General features: G+C 39.8%; 1 protein-coding gene across 3 annotated transcripts in view; it reads right to left on the bottom strand.

Annotated features, from left to right (window-relative positions):
- Positions 1 to 19,321, bottom strand: part of nkd1 (NKD inhibitor of WNT signaling pathway 1) — a 105,331-nt gene that overhangs the window by 72,217 nt on the left and 13,793 nt on the right. The gene's annotated exons all lie outside the window — the stretch shown is intronic.

Genomic DNA, 19,321 nt, shown 5'->3' with positions numbered 1-19,321 from the left:
CTAGTCCATGATTTTGTTAATTCGTGAAGGTCAGTACCTTTTAATTAACCACATGGCGCTCAACAAAACCCTTAACTCTGCAGAATGCATGGTCTCACAGAGAACCACATGACATTGAACTAATCATTAGTGGCTCTGATTTCTAATCTTGCAATGTTATCACCAGGACAACATCTTGATAATATTTAATTGTGTTCATCTGCTGAACTTATTACAAACTTTGTTCTACAAAATAGAATTCAACACAAAAAAAGTGTAACAAGATCACTCTCTTGTTGCAATGAGAAAAACAGCTATTCTTGTTGATTGGAACCTCTCTTTCAGAATCGGTAAAAGGTATACAACCCAGACTAACTCGTCATAATCAAAAATGACTGATTTGTAAATTTGAACAGCTTTTGATTATGATCTCATATTGCAAAATGTCAGAAACATAATTCAGGTCCATCAGGATTTGTCATCATAAGTGGATTGATATTAAAATACTTTTGGAATATTGCGTTCAATTCTGGTCTCCTTCTTATTGGAAGGATGTTGTGAAACTTGAAAAGGGTTCAGAAAAGATTTACAGGATGTTGGCAGGGTTGGAGGATTTGAGCTATAGGGAGAGGCTGAATAGGCTGGGGCTGGAGCATCGGAGGCTGAGTGGTAACCTCATAGAGGTTCATAAAATCATGAGGGGCATGGATAGGATAAATAGACAAAGTCTCTTCCCTGGGGTTGGGGAGTCCAGAACTAGAAGGCATAGGTTTAAGGTGAGAGGGGAAAGATATAAAAGAGACCTAAGGAGCAACATTTTCATACAGAGGGTGGAATGGGCTGCCAGAGGCAGTGGTGGAGGCTGGTACAATTGCAGAATTTAAAAGGCATCTGGATGGGTATATGAATAGGAAGGGTTTGGAGGCACATGGCCAAGTGCTAGCAAGTGGGACTAGATTAGTTTGGGATATCTGGTCAGCATGGACAAGTTGGACCAAAGGGTCTGTTTCCGTGCTGAACATCTCTATGACTCCAGTGGGGGAAATTTCAAAACAGGGACATTGTTCCCCTATTCTGTGGCTCTCATGTAAAACTAAGACGCGAAGGATTCCTTCCCCCTCCTCCCCCCAGAGTTGTGAATATCTGGAATTCTCTATATGGAGAGTTATGGTGCAGAGATCACTGAAAGTATTTAAATTGAAGGGAGATAGATTTTTGAAATATCAGGGATTGAGAGAAGTTGTGCTGAGCAGGCACGAGTGGAGTTCAAGTCTGCAGCAGCAGATGATCTTGTTGAATGTAATAGCAGGCTTAAGAGGCTAAATGGCCTACTTATCCTCTTATTTCTTACGTTTGTATAACCTTGACTCCCTTGTCAACAGAAAAATCTATCTTGCTCATCCCCGAATGAATTCAATGACTTAGCCTCCTCCACTGTTCACTATGCAAGTTGGTGTTGTATCACCAAAGTCTTACCAGACCACAGGAGCTGCTCTCTCATGACAGAGAGAAGCAAATGGCGGAGATCTAACCAGAGGGCCACCAGACCTCAGGCAAGGGAAGAGGTTGAAAAGAAGAGACCTTCATGGTAACCTCAAACCGGTGATAGGAATTGAACCCACGCTGTTGGTATCACACTGCTCCGTAAACCAATGATCCAGCCTATGGAAGAGGACTCCAAAGACTAACGTTCCTCAGAAAGGAAATTCCTCATCACCATCTAAAATGAGAGATCGTCTCTTAAAAAAAAACTGTGCCCTCACAAGACCAAACATCCTCTCACAAACTATTCTATCAAGCACCATTAGAATCCATTAATTAGCACTCATTCTTCTAACCTTCATTTAGCAGAGGCCCAATCTGCTCAACCTCACCACATAAGACAAACTCCAGGTATCAGCCTAGTGAACTTTCTCTGCACAGCTTCCAATACAACCACATCCCATTGGCAAAGAGCCCTCAGAATTCAGGATGATGTCGGTCAGGTTAGATGACTCTTCAGATGACTGAGAAACCCAATTGTGGATCCACACTTTATTTTCTGCAATGGGGCTACTTTGTTGCATGGGGAAATGGAATTGACAGTTAGCTTCCTTTTTCTTCCTCTGCCATTAATGCTTCACCTCACGGTCGAGCTGCCAAACCTCAAAGTAACTTGTACCCTGGTGGATCAGGAGATGGCCGGCATTGTGGCTCAGTGGTTAGCACTGCTGCCTCACAGGGGCAGAGACCTGGGTTCAAATCCCACCTCGGGTGACTTTCTGTGTGGATTTTGCACATTCTCCTGGTGTCTGTGAAGATTTCCTCCGGGTGCTCCAGTTTCCTCCCACAATCCAAAAGATGTGCAGGTTAAGATGAATTGGCCATGCTGAATTGCCCATAGTGTTAGCTGCATTAGTCAGGGCTAAATATAGGTTAGGGGAATGGGTCTGGATCGGTTACTCTTTGGAGGGGCAGTGTGGACTTGTTGGGCCAAAACGCCTGTTTCCATACTGGAGGGAACTTAATCTTAAAATAAAATGCAACACCCAGCAGACATCAGCTCTCTCCTCCAGGTCAGGGGTGCCTTTGCTGCAATGCTTTCATGAGACGTGGAGTGTTCTTTGGTCACCCTTTCAGAGTTGGTCAACAAAAAGCTGACAGCAGACAACCTGCTGAAGAAGGCAGTTTTCAGGCATTTGGAAGCGATGGTCCACCATTCAAGTTGGTTTTTCAGAAACAGGGTGTCACTTCTGGTAGGCACAGCTTCATGGAGGATGCTCATGCTCCAGCAGTCCTCCCAATTACATATGCCTTGGCTGCTGACAGCTCTCAAGGATCTTGCTATAACATTAGTAGATGGTCCAGGCTTCATTACACTAAGGATGGAAGTTCAGCCATAGCTATAAATCATATCTTTGATAACTTCCAGAGGTCTCTGTTGTCAAAGTCATATCATAGCTTGAAAACAGTACCACTGACTCCATGTTGAACTGCTTCATCAATGGTAACTGCCTGCAGAAGTTCTGCTGCGCCAATGAGAAATACTGCACACACTTAGCTGTCCCACCTATGTAGAAGGCATGTGGCATACTCAAGTGACCTGGGGAAGGTTGATGGAGAGCCACCTTCTCGCTGATTTTTAAAGACAGGCTAAGCTTCTGTTGTGAGTTTTGAAAAGGTTGAGCATCCTTTGCCTGTGCTGTGTGAAGTGGGCCATCACGTACCAATTATCCATAAACTGAAGATCATAATGTCAATGGTGGGGAATTTTGTTTTTGCCCAGAAGTGATCAAGGTTGAACAGTTTGATATTCACACAGTATGAGATGCTGACACAGGTTGGTCGGGTCACCTGGGAGGAGGTGGATGACAACTCTGGTAGACAACATGACCAAAACTGCACAAAGTGTTCTAGATGCGGTTTCATCAATACCCTTAAACAGCTATTCTATACTCCACACTACCTGCAATAAAGGCCAACATTCCATTCGCTTTACTAATTACCTGCTCTATCTTCATACTGACTTTGCAAACCTTGTACCCAGCTCCCTCCCTCTTGTACTTGTACTTTCTCTAGTTTTGAATAATATTGTTTTTCTATCCTTTCTGGCAGAGTGGACATCCTCCCATTATACTCCATCTAAAATCTACATGCCTTTGTTGATTCATTGTAATCTCTTCACAACTTGCTCCCTATCCATTGTTGTATTATCAGCAAAGTGAACTACAATACAGCTAATCCCTTCATCCAAATTAGTACCACAAAACAAAAATAATGGAGGTCCAAGCACTGAACACTGGGTTCTCCAGTATTTAGTTTGGCATCCTGAAAATGAAAATTATTTATCCAGACTCTCTATCTGCAGGCCTCTATTCATGCTGATATCTGAACCCATGACCTCCTAATCTTGTGTTAGCATTTTCCCAATGGAATACATATTTGTTGAAGGTTATGAAATAGTCCCTTAAAAAGTCTGTCACTGCTTCTCCAGCATCTTCCCTTCTAATTTACTAACCAGTCTACTTTAGCAAACTATAACTTCACAACTTTCTAATACTTCAAACAAGTTCAAAACATTAGCTATGGACTCATTTCTCAAACATAAGCCAATTTTGTATTGCATAATGATCACTCTTGCCCAGTCATTTACTATTTATTTTCTTGTGTCCCAGTATGTATTACCAGGATCAAAATAGCTTATTTCCAAGTTTGTTCCAGAATATATTGTTCTAACGGTGTGACCTGAACATACTCTATGAACTTATCCTTCAGGCTAACTTTGCCAACTTGCTCTGTCCAATTCACATTACAATTACAGTCATCCAAGATTAATGCAGTACATTTTTGGACACCCCAGTTCTTTCATGATGCATACTCTGCCCCCATGATGTAACTACCTTTAGGAAACCTATAAACCACTTCCATCAGTGGCTTTTTTTCTTGTATGAAATAATTACACCTAACTTGAATCTTGATTCAAAGGAGAACAGTGTATGATCGTAGCCACCATATTATAAAAGGCACAGTGCAGAAGTGTATTTAAGGATGATATCAGAAATTCAAGCTTACACCTATCAAGAGAGGAATAGGAATTATAGGAAGAGGAGAAACAGGGGGAAAAAAAGAAAGCAAAAGAAAGAAGAAAGAAAAATGTTTGTGGAGAGCGGCCAAGGGGAGAGGGGGAAGCTACAAAAGAGGGAGTGTTGGTATGAATTTGGAGACAAAGCTTTCAACCCTCCCCAGAGACCTATCCATAAAACAGGCTGGGAGAACAGGAGAACCTAAGCTGAAGGACAACCTGCTCTCTTTTGAATTTGGGAAGTCTGGAAGTATTGGACTGTGCACAACCAAAGGCAAAGAAGGGTAAAACTCCTCATCACCGGCTCAGTCCACAGGCCTTTCCCTGATGACCAGGACATGAGGCCTGGTCTGCCTCTCTCCAGCTCTGCTTCTTCATCAACATGGTCAAACAATTAGTTTACCCAGGACATTTTAAATGGCTAACTTTATTAACTACTCATTAAAAAGGTGCCAGTTTAAGGATTGGAATTGATTTTTTTTCTGAAATTCATGTTTGCTGTTGTCCAAAATCTCATCTGTCTGAAATTTACTCACTGGCACCCCCAAGTGAGAGAAAAATTGAAATGTGGCCTCCCATGCACAAGGGTTGGATAAGCCTCCTTTAATAGGAATCAGGGTTAACTTTTGGATCTTTTCCATATGATTGTAGAGAACCAGAAACATCTAATGATGTGTCTTGGCATTGAGATTCCAAACCAGCACCGCTCATGTCTAATATTTGAGATCAAGGACTCGTAACCAAATTAAGCACAGGAAAAACATGGTGCATCAACAATACGCATGATTAACTGTTAAATTAAGATAATTGATTCCACTTGTTCCAGCACATGACAGTGTTAGAACAATGAGACATGCAGTTGTATAAACCAATCATTTCTGCAGATGTCCAAAAACATAACTAAACAGAAGATGGAATAAGAGTCAAGAGTTTATACAAATAGACAACACAATATTTTGACCCCATAAGTGCTTTACGAAATTGAAGAAAATACTCAATGTACAGAGTTGTTGCATTGGGATGGTAGAACACGCTAACAGCCGACAACTGTGTAGCCAAATATTTCCTAATTGGTTTGTTTTTATTTGGCATGACATAGCTTTGATGATAGTGGCCTTTATTGTTCACTGTCTTGTGTCTGATATAGAACTCCATATGTTGGCAAAAAGACGTTCACATTTGTGTACAGTAACCCCCTTCCCAAAATTATGTCAAATTAATCATTTTTATATATATAAAAGTCAATTCCGTTCTGTCTTTAATAATATACCTGCCCTTTATTCTTTGCCAACATAGAATAAAACAACTGCTCAAATAATATATTATAGATTTTACAGCCACATTTGGTCACAAACCTATTACTTTAGAAATAGATCTTTCATTGAACAAAATTAAATAATGTACCTTTTATACACTTTGGAAGGATTAAAAGGACTGTTAAACATTTAAATTACTGAAAGACTATTTCTAATTCTGGATATCATATCGAATTCCAAATTGAGCACAGAATAAACAATTTAGCCAAAGATTTCAAAAACAAATACCAGGGTTGGCTGCTCTTTTCTCAGCTCCAGTTCCCTATCATGCGCCAATTGTCATAGCTGACTTTCCTGCTCGATATGTACCCTACCCCCAACCAGCACTTTTTCTCAACCATCTGTGTTTCTAATCAAAGTGTCAGCTACAGCAAAGCCCAGATGATGAAAGGGAAACATCTTGACTCCAAAAACCTACTGGAAAGGCCGCTTGACTGATCAAAGCCCAGAGTCACTGCTGCTTGCACTGTATTAGCTTAATGAATGCCAGTAAGTGCTCAACAGATTTGATAAACATTTTGTCTGTGATTCCAGAGTTTGCAGATAAAATTTAGATTTGCATCCAGAACAGAGGTTCTGTGCACATACAAAATTGATGAACAAAATCTGAAGCTTTAGAAGCAAAAGCAGCATTAGTTTATTGGATAACAAAAAAAAACTCTTAAATAGTGTGCCTGAGACCCATTTTTGGTTTTACGCATTTAAGAAGCATTGGAGTTCAAGAGAAGAAAATGCATAACATCCTAAAGCATTAAACTGCTTGTTCTCCCATTCTCTTTGTCCTCCGGTGCTATATCTAATATAAAATCAAAACTACCAGCTGTTTCTAATACCCTTAGGTATCCTCTGGACAGATCAGGAGACAGCTCAGATCAATTAGCAATGAGCAACCTTTCCCCTCCCAAGAAAAGAACAAAAATGATAATGACAGAAATACGCTTTGGACAGGGGAATAGTTACAATAGCAAGAATCCATCGCACTACACACATGCAGTAAAACCAGAGTAAAACCCATTCCAGCAAGACTAGAAAAATACAACTCATTTCACTGTCAAGAAATTTCAATGTAATCATTTTGCAGAGCATGGGAGTAAGTTTGCTAATCATGATCTTTAGTGAGTAAGTACTCACAGAATATACGTCGGTTTCTTCTTTGTTGCAATCACAAGTAGAAGTGCCATCAATACAATTAAGTTAATCTGTTTGCAGATCGAGAAGCAAAGTTTGGCTTAGTTTAGAGTTAATAGCAAGTATTGACATCTCAGGACATTGTGCAATTAGCATTGTGATCATTCAGTATTTTGGAGGGCTATCTTAACGGTACCCATCTATGGACATGCACCTTTTAAATTGTTACACACTCAATGGAATACTGACAGGAACTCACTGTTCTGACGTTTAAATATCTTGATTGAATAAGCAGCAATCAAACTTCATTATCAGGACACAAGACATTCACTAGCTTTAGATAGTAGCCTGGGTAGAGATATCACTGTAGCTTCTCTACCAGGCAAAGGCTGGATGAGGGACCAGAGTCAAAATGTGCCCAACTTTTCATTGTGGGATCAGAAGGGAACAGGAGTAGCCTTTCAGACCCTGCAAGAAACTTTTAGGCATTCCCTTTGAGACACCCTCAGCACCATTCTCAGTACAAAGTAAGCAAGTAAGATTTAGATGATGTGCCGAGTCAATTGTTCAGTTTCTAATTCAGGCTACTACTCAAGTGAAACAAGTTAAAAATATGGTATCTAAAGACAAAGGTATCTAAAGACAAAGAATTCAAAGGACAACAGAAATATTTGCTACTGCTGAAAATACAACATATCGATCAAATAACTATGGTATCAGGTTAAAAACCTTTACAGCCCAAAGAAAGGACTCAAGAACTCAAACTGCTCATGCATGGGTGGCACAGTGGCTCAGTGGTTAGCACTGCTGCCTCACAGTGCCAGGGAACCAGGTTCAATTCCAGCCTTGGGCGACTGTCTGTGTGGAGTTTGCACATTCTCCCAGTGTCTGTGTGGGTTGCCTCTGCGTGCTCCGGTTTCTTCCCACAATCCAAAAACGTGCAGGCCAGGTGAATTGACCGTGCTAAATTCCCATAGTGTTAGGTGCCTTACTTAGGGATAAGTGTTGGGGAATGGGTCTGGGTGGGTTACTTTTCAGAGGGTCAGTGTGGACTTATTCGGCCGATATGGCCTTTTCCATACTGAAAGGAATCTAACCTAAATTTCACCTTCCCTTTGAACTGAACACTATCCTTTGTACCTATGACATGGACGTGCTGGTGTTGGACTAGGATGGACAACGCCAGAAGTCACACGACACCAGGTAATAGTCCAGCAGGTCTATTTGAAATCACAAGCTTTCGGAGCACTGCTCCTTAGTCAGGTAAAGTGGAGAGAAACACAGAGACTGTAACCTTGTGTTGTGTGACTGACTTTGTCCAACTTTGTACCTGTGGGCATGCATGTTTAGTGAGAGTGTTCATATATTTTTCTCAGGGTCAACAATAATAAAATTGTTCTTTCCGTCACTCAAGAAAATGTGGCAATAAGTTATTTCTGGTGAAACGGTTAATTACATTTTAATTGAAGAGAGTTTGTAGCGTTGTGCTCAAAAAAAAATCTTTGTTGCAGCTAGCAAGGAAGTTGAAAAGAGAGGTGTTGATTCACTTCACTTCACCTGGTTGTAACAACAACACTCATTACAGCAAATTCATACACTCCAGCAAACAAGGCCTTTTTAAAAAGTGAACTGCATTGTCTTTAGACTTGAAAGTTGCAACTGAGTCAAAGCAAAGGATTGATCATAGGGGGAATTTAAAAACAAAAGAACTGGCTATAATGAGATCTGATTGTAACTTTTCCTTTGATCACAAGCCTGCACCACAGAAATATCCTGCATCCCTTTTGAAATTTCTTGCGCTGCATCAGTGGATTGGTTTTATGTCATCCTATTCTAAACTCAGTGGATAGGGTTAATTGGTCGACAGTCTTGCAAAACATCAAAGAAAAGACTACAGTATAATTACTGCAAACTCAGCGAAGATCAGAAGAACTAACGGCTCCTCCCTCTTCAACCAAACTATTCAGAAAGGAACTTAGTGTCTGCATTTTACGATCATATGCTTTCCTTAATGCCTAATCATTAAACAATGAAGCCCCCTCCTTCACCATTAACCCCTGAAAAGAATTATATAAAAAGGGGAACAGTGCACTTATTCGCCAGAAGGTGCGAAATTTCAGTTTAAGTGGATGGATTTTCACATTTGGGCTCTACAGCTTCCCCAAATCTATGCTTCTTAGATCTATTTACCCAAATTCATGCTTGCAGCATTGTTTTCAGTGTTACATTTCCAACAGTCTTCACGCTATACTTCTAATTATCACAAAATGAAACTGCACATTAGCCAGGGCAAAAGGCCATTTTTTGTTACCATACAGAAATTAAATAAAGTATAATAATTTAAATGTGTTTTTCACCAGATTAGGTCCATTTGTTTTCCTTTTTTTGTCTATTTAATTAAACCATAAAGGCAATCTCTTGTGAGTCGCTGCAAAAGACTAACTTCTCAAATGGAGAAAATTTTGAAATTCAACATAATCTGTTGCAAACTATTATTTTTAGTTGCTTTTTAACTTGATTTCTGTTATTTATGGTAGTCATTAAATACAATATTAATCCTTGGATAAACATGCTACAATCCACAAAAGATAACATGATTTTCTTTTACTTTATCGGCATTTGCTTTTACACATTAAACATTTCAATGAATCAACATCCTTTACCAAAGCATATTCCAAAATTGAAAAAAAATAGCATCCTGTAGAGTAGAGGGCAGGCATCCTGTCCCTAACTTCAGTAGTGTGGAAATGCCGGTGTTGGACTGGGGTGGACAAAGTCAGATGTCACACACACCAAAAAGTTATAATCCAAAATGTTTATTTGAAATCACAAACATTTGGAGTGCAGCCCCTTCATCAAGTGAAATGAGCAAAAGCTTGTGATTTCAAATAAACCCGTTGGACTATAACCTGGTGTCGTGTGACTCCTGAATTTAGCTTCATTAGGTCAGAAGTAAAACATCTATGGAATTCTCCAAACATGTCCATGTACAAACTTATGCCAACAATGGCCTCAACGCAAGGAAATCCTACATACCAAAATAGTCAACACAAAAGAGAGGGTTAACATTTATTGGTTCCCTGGCAATATTCCATGATTCAGTGTCACTTTACAAAAATATAAACTTCTAACTGTCCCCACAGAGAATAAAGCTCCAAATCTTAAAGCCTAGTCAAATTTCTTAATGAGTGGAGCCTTGGGATGGTGTGGTATTGGTCTTAAAGGGGAAAATAATCAAATTCAATTATAACTTCTTCTGTAATAACAAGATATAGCCTCAGTAAACGAAATGTTTAATTATGAAAAATCCTTTGGAGCCATTAAAATGCAACATGAATGTGCTATTGAATGTCTCTTATGCATTTTCAAAAGTAGATAAAATGAACCTCCAATCAAGCTTTTCACTTCCTTTTCAGGACTACCCTTCCAATTAACAATAAAACTTGTGTAAAAAAAAGTCATAGTGAAATGATTCTGTTTAATGGATCCAGTCTGTGTGTCTTAAGCTTACAAACTGTGAGATTCAAAGTGAACTGATGATAAAAACCCGAAAGAACTACGAATGCTTTAAGTTCAGAGGAAGGGTCACCAGAACCGAAATATTTACCTTTGATTTCGCTTCACAGATGTTGCCAAACCTGCAGAGCTTTTCCAGCAACTTCTGTTTTTTAACTGATGATAAATCCATTAAATTCTATGTAAACTTATATCACCAAGTTGCCTTGACTGCTCAGTGAATGAATGTCGTGAACTATTTGGTAACAGCGAACAAAAGGAGTTCCAGGTTTTAACCCTGGTTTGTGCTAAGGTTCTGTCGTTGCTCTCAGATCAGGGAGTGAGATAAAGGAAAGGCAAGCTCAGAACCAGCAAAAGAAGAAAAAAAAATCAGCCAGAGCCTGATTCCTGCTCCCCTAAGAATAGACTGGTGAGACCAGTTGGGAAAGACAATATCCCTACATGAAGTAAGGGGTGAGACTGGTTAGCTTGACTCATTTGCTCAACATTCACTGGTTAACAACTGGAATTGTCAACATTCATGAAGCCATATCCAAGCATAGCATTTTCCTAAAATAATGACAGAGGACAAAAGTGGGGAAAAAAAAGTTTAACAACAATAATGCCTGAAAACTTCAGTTTTAATCATTTGCACAAATCGACAATATTTAGATCGTTTTTTTGTTCTAACCTTGCTTTCCAAAGGCACAGGTTTACGCTATGGGATTGCTTCATTGATGCAAGTTGCCAAACAGTACCTTATTCAAGGGGCTATTCTTTATTCACAAACTGGCAGAACCTACTGTCAGCAACTAATTCAAAATGGTCATGGAAAGAATACTACGGTGGCCATTGATCCCATTCTCACACAGCATCCACAAAGGTGCATTTCCAGAAGAAATTTCTTAATGCAACGCCACCCATTGTTTCTCCTTCGCCCAGTCTATGAGCATCAGAGACAGATTGCAGCAAACTACCAGGGGAGTTCTGGACCTCTTCCATCAACGTGCTATGCAGCTGCATATCAGACAGTAAATTTACAAATGGAGTTACTGGTCCAATACTTACATTTTTCTAAATAATTCAACCTAATTTGCAAATACGAAACCAGCACTTTGAGGCATTAAGTTTGCTACTGTACAGTTCTGAAGCACCTAATCTTGATCTGTAGCACATCAAGAAGTCAACTCTCCAAGAAGTGTCATCCCTCAATGGAGTAGTGCACAGGAAGTCAGGCCCTGCTAGTCCCAGAGTTCTCACAAAATGTAAATATTTTATCATAGTACAAGTCTGCAATTTATCTGTAGTATGGACCAAGTACAACAGAAATCCCAGACCACGTTTCTGTACTAATGGAGAACTACCTATTACAGATAAATAGATTCTAACCACAAGTAAACAATGATGAACTGTTGACATATAACTTACTAGCTAAAACTCTAAACCTCTTCAAAATTTCCACACACATACACAAAACAAAAATTGGTGTTATGAGTGGAGAGAAAACTTCAATAGCACTAATGCTCAGGATTCATAGAACATAGAACATAGAAGAATACAGCGCAGTACAGGCCCTTTGGCCCTCGATGTTGCGCCGATCCAAGCCCACCTAACCTATACTAACCCACTATCCTCCATATACCTATCCAATGCCCGCTTAAATGTCCATAAAGAGGGAGAGTCCACCACTGGTACTGGCAGGGCATTCCATGAACTTACGACTCGCTGAGTGAAGAACCTACCCCTAACTTCAGTCCTATATCTACCCCCCCTTAATTTAAAGCTATGCCCCCTTGTAATACCCGACTCCATACGCGGGAAAAGGGGGCTATTCCTCATATCTTCCCTTTCTTTCTTTCTTTGAGGTTACTTCACTTCCTCAAGAGAGACATAGATGTAAGTGAAAAGCAACAGTTGTGAGCAACTGGAGGTGAGAGGAAGAGACAGAGTGAGCACATCTGAGAGGGCGAGTGTGCGCGTGCACGAGTGAAAGTTGTTTTCTACTGTATTATTCATACCCAGAAGCTGTTCAGCTTCTCAAGAACCAGAGCTGTGGTCAGGCATCCACAAACAAATCAGCAGTTAAATTACACTATGTACACACACTGATGTCATGCCATCTCCTCATACACCTTCCCACATCACTTTTTTTTTTAAAATCCGTGCCAGATAAGATTCCAACCAGAGGAGAGTTTTTCCCAATTTTGCTAGGCCCCTTATTCCACACTTGGTTGAATGCTGTCTTGATGTAACTCTCACCTCAGCTCCAGAATTCAGCTCTTCTGTCCATGTTTGGACTAAGCCTGTAATGAGGTCAGGAGCTGAGTGGCCCTGGCGGAACCCAAACTGGGTGTCACTGAGCAGATTATCACTGAGCAGGTGCTGCTTGATAGAAGTATTGATGAACACCTTCCATCACTTTACTGATGGAGTGTAACTGACTGGGTAGTACTTAGCTGGGTTGGATTTGTCCTGTTTTCTGTGCACAGGACATACCTGGGCAATTTTCCACATTGTCAGGTAGATGCCAGTGTTATGACCATACTGGAAGAGCTTGGATAGGAGTTCCGGAACACACGTCTTCAGTACTATTGCCGGCATGTTGTCAGGGCCCTGAGCTTTTGCAGCATCTAGTGCCTCCAACCATTTCTTGATATCACGTGGAGCGAATTGAATTGGCTGAAGATTCTGTGATACTGGGGCCTGCTGGAGGAGGCCAACATGGATCATCCACCCAGCACTTCTGGCTCAAGATTGCTGTGAATGTTTCAGCCTTATCTTTTGAACTGATGTGCTGGGCTCTTCCATCATCGAGGATGGGGATATTTGTGGAGCCTCCTCCTCCATTGAGTTGTTTAATTGTCCACCACCATTCATTACTGGATGATGCAAAGCAACAGTGTAAACATAACAAACTGAGTTTCAGTTGCTTTGCTTCTCGAAAGTAATTCCTTCCTCAGTCCTTCATTATGAAACCGTCATTTTCCCACTTCAAACCACAATTAAAGTGAAATAAGTAAAAATGTGGTTTTTGCAAACAATTCTTCATCTGAAAACAAGCTTCCAGGCACCACATCACTCGCTGATACTTCAAACGGATAATACATCTTATGACAACATAAAAGCGCAAACAATGATGTTCATTTCAATTTTTTTTTATAATCTCAGATCTTGAACTACAAACTGTGCAGATCACTATTTCAAACTGACAGCTTTGTTTGCAGAATCCTGGAATCACTTTCATGTGTACATTTTCCTCTTACAACATCCACACATTTATCTCAAAGTTTACACTGTAGCTGTTGGCGTTTTTCAGATGTTGTTACGAATTATCAGGGTCAGCCAAGTACCACAGCTCTTTAAGTAGAAATGCTCCAAAAGCCAGATTCTGCACTGGTCAAAATCTGGAGAGAAGCTAGTAGAATAATGTTATTTAATGAATAATCTTCTTAAATAATAACTGTGCAACAAAACACACATCATAAAAAAACTACAGCAACTTACTTACCTTGTAACCAAATGATAACTTACTACACTGTGCAGCACACAACCCGTAAACCATGTCAAGCACTGGTAGTGATCTGCTAAGAATCTGTAGATTTGTCAAAAATCCCAGAAGATTGGAAAACCCCCATGTAACATCCTTATTCAAAAAGGGAGGGAGACAAAAAGAAAGATAGCTATGGGCCAGTTAGTTTAGGATTTGTTACTGTGAAAATGTTAAGAGTCTATTATAAAAGGATGTAACTGCAGAGAACTTAGAAGCACATAATATGAACAGAGTCAACATAGCTTCAAGAAGGAGAAATTATGCTTGACAAAATTATTACAGCTCTTTAATGAGATATGAAGCCCAATAGATAAAGGGGAACTAAAGATGTCATATGTTTGAATTTCCAAATATATCATATACATTCAACTACTTAATAAGTAACGAAACAGTTCATTGTGTTGGGGAGGGGTTTTGTACCAGCATGTCTATAAGAATTGGCAAACTAACAGAATTGGGATAAAAGGGTCATTTTCAGGATGACAATCTGCAACAACTTGAGTACCACAGGGATCAGTGCTGAGGCCACAATTTATTACAATACATACAAATAACTTGGATGACAGAAATGAATGGACCAATGTTGTACTAAGGCAAATTGTGAGGATGACACAGAGTCTACAAAGGAACATAGACAGGTTAAGTACACAGACAAAAAAATCTTGACAGATGGGATGTAATGTGGGAAAATAGGAGTTTATATATTTTGGTAGTAAGGACAGAGGAACTGAATATTATGCGAATAGGGAAGAATGCAGAAAGCTACAGCACAGAGGAATTTGGCAGTCCTCACTCATGATTTGAAAAAAAGCTTTTATCCAACTTCAGCAGATAATATGAAAGCAAATGTACCAGTCTCTACATGAGCATCTCACTTTTTTTTGCCTAATCTTATCTGAATATTCATTGATTCCTTATTTCCAAAATCCAGCTGCCCCTAGATGGTTTTATACCAGGGACACCTTTAATTGATTGACAATGGTACTCCCATCTCCTTTTGAGAGGAAGTGCCATCTGAGAGAACAACTGTCCAATCTGATTGGCCATTAGCTGCCTCATTCCAGCAGTGCCAGAATTCTGTAGAGGTCACCGCTGGGACTACAAACAATCCACAAAGAAGTATCTGAGGTCTGGGATCCAGGACACATATGGGAGTTTAGACAGTCCAACCTGGCACCCCAACAACAAATGGGGTTAACATTGGAATATAGAACCCACTGGGAGGTGTAGGAGGGGGTAAGGCCTCGGGACTGGAGCAAGTGCCCCGATAACAACATGGAATATCCTGAAGGAGAGATGCCCTTTCTTGTCCAACAGGAGCCCATGTGCTGAAAGTTGATTGGATGCAGGCCTTCCTGTACTTAAACTAGTAGAGCAGAGGTGAAATGAGACTCAGACTTAATGGCAGGTACGGTGCCGGTACCTTCCCTGTCCATTGTAACATGGGAAACAGGTCAGGGAACAACAGCGGGCAAGTCCTTTTTACCTTCTAGATCCTCACCTCCGTAAACTCTCCAGCCCCATGTGATGGCAAGTTCTACATCCTCCAAGGATAGAGGAGAAGAGAGAAAAAAAGTTCCTTTTTATGCTATGAATTCTGCAAATAGGTACACATGAAGTGTGATTGAAGATGGAATTCTGCTTGCCTGTGAAGCCATTACTCCACTACAGAATAATCTACACACTCACTTCCTAGGCACAAACCTTCCTCTGGGATGCCAAGCACCTGTCATCCACAATACCCTAGTAAGAGTAACAAAAAAATAGGAAAGGACCACAATGCTTCGTTCCTTGTATCCCTAGGAATAGGAAAGATCATAATTATTTTACTCAGGTGGAGAGACCCATATTACATGATGACTAAAGCTGGAGGTGGAAGTTAGATTCACTGTCATAGGTTCATAGAGCACGGAAGCAGACACTTTGGTCTAACCAGGTTTCCCAACCTAACCTAGTCCCACTCGCACGTATTTGACCCATATCTGTCTAACCCTTTCCTATTCACATACCCATCCAAATGTCTCTTAAATGTTGAAATTGTACTTACCTCTACCACTTCCTCTGGCAGTTTATTCCATATATGCACCACTCACTGTGAAAAAGTTGTCCTTTTAAATCTTCCCCTCTAACCTTAAATACTTGCCCTCTAGTTTTGGATCCCCCTACTGTAGGGAAAAGATTTTGACTATTTACCTTACCTATGCCCCTCATGATTTTACAAACCTCTATAAGGTCATCCCTCAACCTCCTAGGTTCCAAGGACAGAAGTCCCAGCCTATCCTAATAACTCAAACCGTCCAGTCCAGGTAACATCCTTGTAAATCTTATCTGTTTAATAGCATCTTTCAGTTCAATAACATATTTCCTATAGCAGGGCACTTAGAACAGTACACAGTATTCCAAAGTGGCCTCACCGATGTCCTGTACAGCGCGAAATGTCCCAAATCCTATACTCCATGCTCTGACCAATGATGGTAAGCATGCCAAACAACGTTTCCACACCCTGTCCACCTGTGACGCACTTTCAAAGAACCATGCACCTGGATCCCTAGGTCGCTTTCTTCAACAACACTCCCCAGGGCCCTACCATTATCTGAGCAAGTCCTGCCCTGGTTTGTCTTACCAAAATGCAACTCCTCACATTTATCTAAATTAAAATCCATCTGTTACCCATCAGTGCACTGACCCAGTTGATTAAGATCCCTTTGAACTCTTAGAGAATCTTTTTCACTGTCCACTACACAACCAATTTTCCTGTCATCCATAGACTTACTAACTGTGCCTCCTATATTCTCATCCAAATCGTATATATTAATGACAAACAACAGTAGCACCAATCCTTGTGGAACACTGCTGGTTACAGCCCTCCAGTCCAAAAAACAACCCTTTATCGCTACTCTGTCTCCTAATGTCAAGCCAATTTTGTGTTCAATTAGTAAGCTCTCGCCAGATCCCATGTGATCGAAACTTACTAACCAATCTACCATGCGCAACCTTGTCAAAGGCTTTGAAGACAACGTCCAGTTAAAGTCCATGAAGACAAAGTCTACAATCTGCCCTCACCTATCTGCTTGGTCACGTTCTCAAAAAAAATTAAATCAAGTTTGTGAAAAATGATTTCCCATGCACACACAGTCATAACTATGCCTAGTCAGTTCTTGCCTCTCCAAGTTCATTGAAATCCTGTCTCTTGGAATCCCCTTCAACAACTTACCCACCACTGACCGGTCACTGGTCTATCGTTCCCTGGCTTTTCCTTGCAGCCTCTCAAAATAATGTTGTTGAAATCAGAATATCTTCCAAAGTTACAACTATCATGTACCATGTACCACTAACTCTACTGCTGAGTTAGGAATTAAGATTCTGTATCATCAATGTAATTGCTATCATTAAAAAAAAGTGTGTGTAAGATTTGATCTGCTTGTCAGACTTTTGGTTTAAATGTATCCTTCTTGACTGTCAGAAAAAAAACTGCTAATGTGCTGTAAGACAATTTTAAGTAAAAGGAAGGCATTGGTATTTGTTAGAATTTGAATACCACTGTTAAAATAAGATGATGGAGAAAATTTCCTACATCTCCGCAACATTTAATTTTCCTTACATAAAATGTTAATAAGGGGACTACAAAAATAATAAAATGCACAAAAAAAGTGCATCATCTACTTCCTTTAAGTAAAACAATACAGACTATTGCAATGAAGAAACTGCTGGATTTGTATTGCAATACAGATTCCACAGCACATATGGCAAGCAACAATGTTTTCACAATGGATGCTAATACCAGTGCAAGAATGAGCTCTTTAATTAGTTCTCCATGGCTCCACAGGCAGCAACACAATCCCATTTACAAGGCAGGCAAAGTCAAGACTGCAGTCAGCAGCTGCACTCTATTACAGTACTGGCCCATCAGTTATATGACCAATATCATGTATTAATTTCCAACAGTAAACCTAGTGTGCATTTCTTAACATCAGTCCACCTGGTTTGGATACCAGCTGTTCAGATAATGTGCATAATGCCCTTTCCCTCTTGCACTTTGCGAGGTTACCAATATCGTTCTTCTTTCTTAATCATCCAGCTCGGGTTATTACCTTGTAATTCCATCCCCTAATATATAGTTTTATGTTTATCAAAGAATTCAGTTCAACTTTTACGACTGGTTCACACTAATGAAAGGGGAGAACCTCTCGCAGAATTTGTGGAATACTTCAACAGAATAGTTAAAAGCACCAATTCAAAAGAACAAGCTCTCAAAACATCCAAAATTCCAGTCAGACAGTGCAATTAATTTCTACTACATATCTTCAACCAGGTGTGATTGGTCGTACTTACTGAAGAATATATATTTACGTAATCATTAAACCAAGCAGGCTAATTGCAAATTCTAACCCAGTGGTCTGTGAAGACATGTACTTCCCTGTAAAATGCACAACTCAGCAACATAAGAGCTACATCTTTTCTTCGCTTCAACTGAGGCAACACATTGTGTTCTTGTGGTCCAGCTACTTATGTAGTCAACAGCAATCTCAGCAAAATAGGCCACTTGACAGAGGAATTCACAGGTCTTTTAAAACTTGTAAACACAGAAGAATAGCTTTCCTGGACTCAGCTTTTTTGCACAATGTTGCTTAGAATTTGAACGAGTACCAGCTGTCTCTTTCCAGTACACACCATCAACCAGCAAATATATTCCAAAGGAAAGGAAATGGGTAAATTATAGCTTTGTTGAGAGAAAAAAAAGTGTTTCAGTATTAAAAAAATAAATTTCCTCATAGACTTGCTGACAAGAAAAATGTACAGGGCACATAACAAAGCAGCAAATCAATTAATAGTTTATTTAATGAACTACAAAAAAATTCAAAACACTTAATCTTCAGAAAATATGTCAAAATGTTCCAGTAAATGCACATTACATACAAAAATAGTACACCTTCTTGAAGTAAATTATATTTAAAGAGTTTTTAAAAGTCTACACAACATTTTCTGCTTGCGTATTTGGGGGAAATCATTTAGGATTACAAACAGGAAGAAAATGTACTTAATGGTTTACATTTGTGTGTGAGTTATTACTACAGTTATTGGATCAGTCCCTCTAAGAGCTCATCCAAGCAATCAATCTTGATCAAAGAGTCTGATCAAAACATGTCCAGCAAGTAATCTTGTTTAGGAAGCATCACAGCTGACCCTAGCCCTACACACATTGGACATACACTTTTCAGTTAGGATTACTGGCTCTTAATAACAACAAGTACCATTTTAAAAATATAATCAAAAAAACACAATTCACAGTAT

Source organism: Chiloscyllium plagiosum, chromosome 17, assembly GCF_004010195.1.
Source record: "Chiloscyllium plagiosum isolate BGI_BamShark_2017 chromosome 17, ASM401019v2, whole genome shotgun sequence".
Classification (NCBI taxonomy): domain Eukaryota; kingdom Metazoa; phylum Chordata; class Chondrichthyes; order Orectolobiformes; family Hemiscylliidae; genus Chiloscyllium; species Chiloscyllium plagiosum.
The sequence above is the reverse complement of the archived record's forward strand: the minus strand, read 5'-3'. Positions and strand labels throughout refer to the sequence as shown.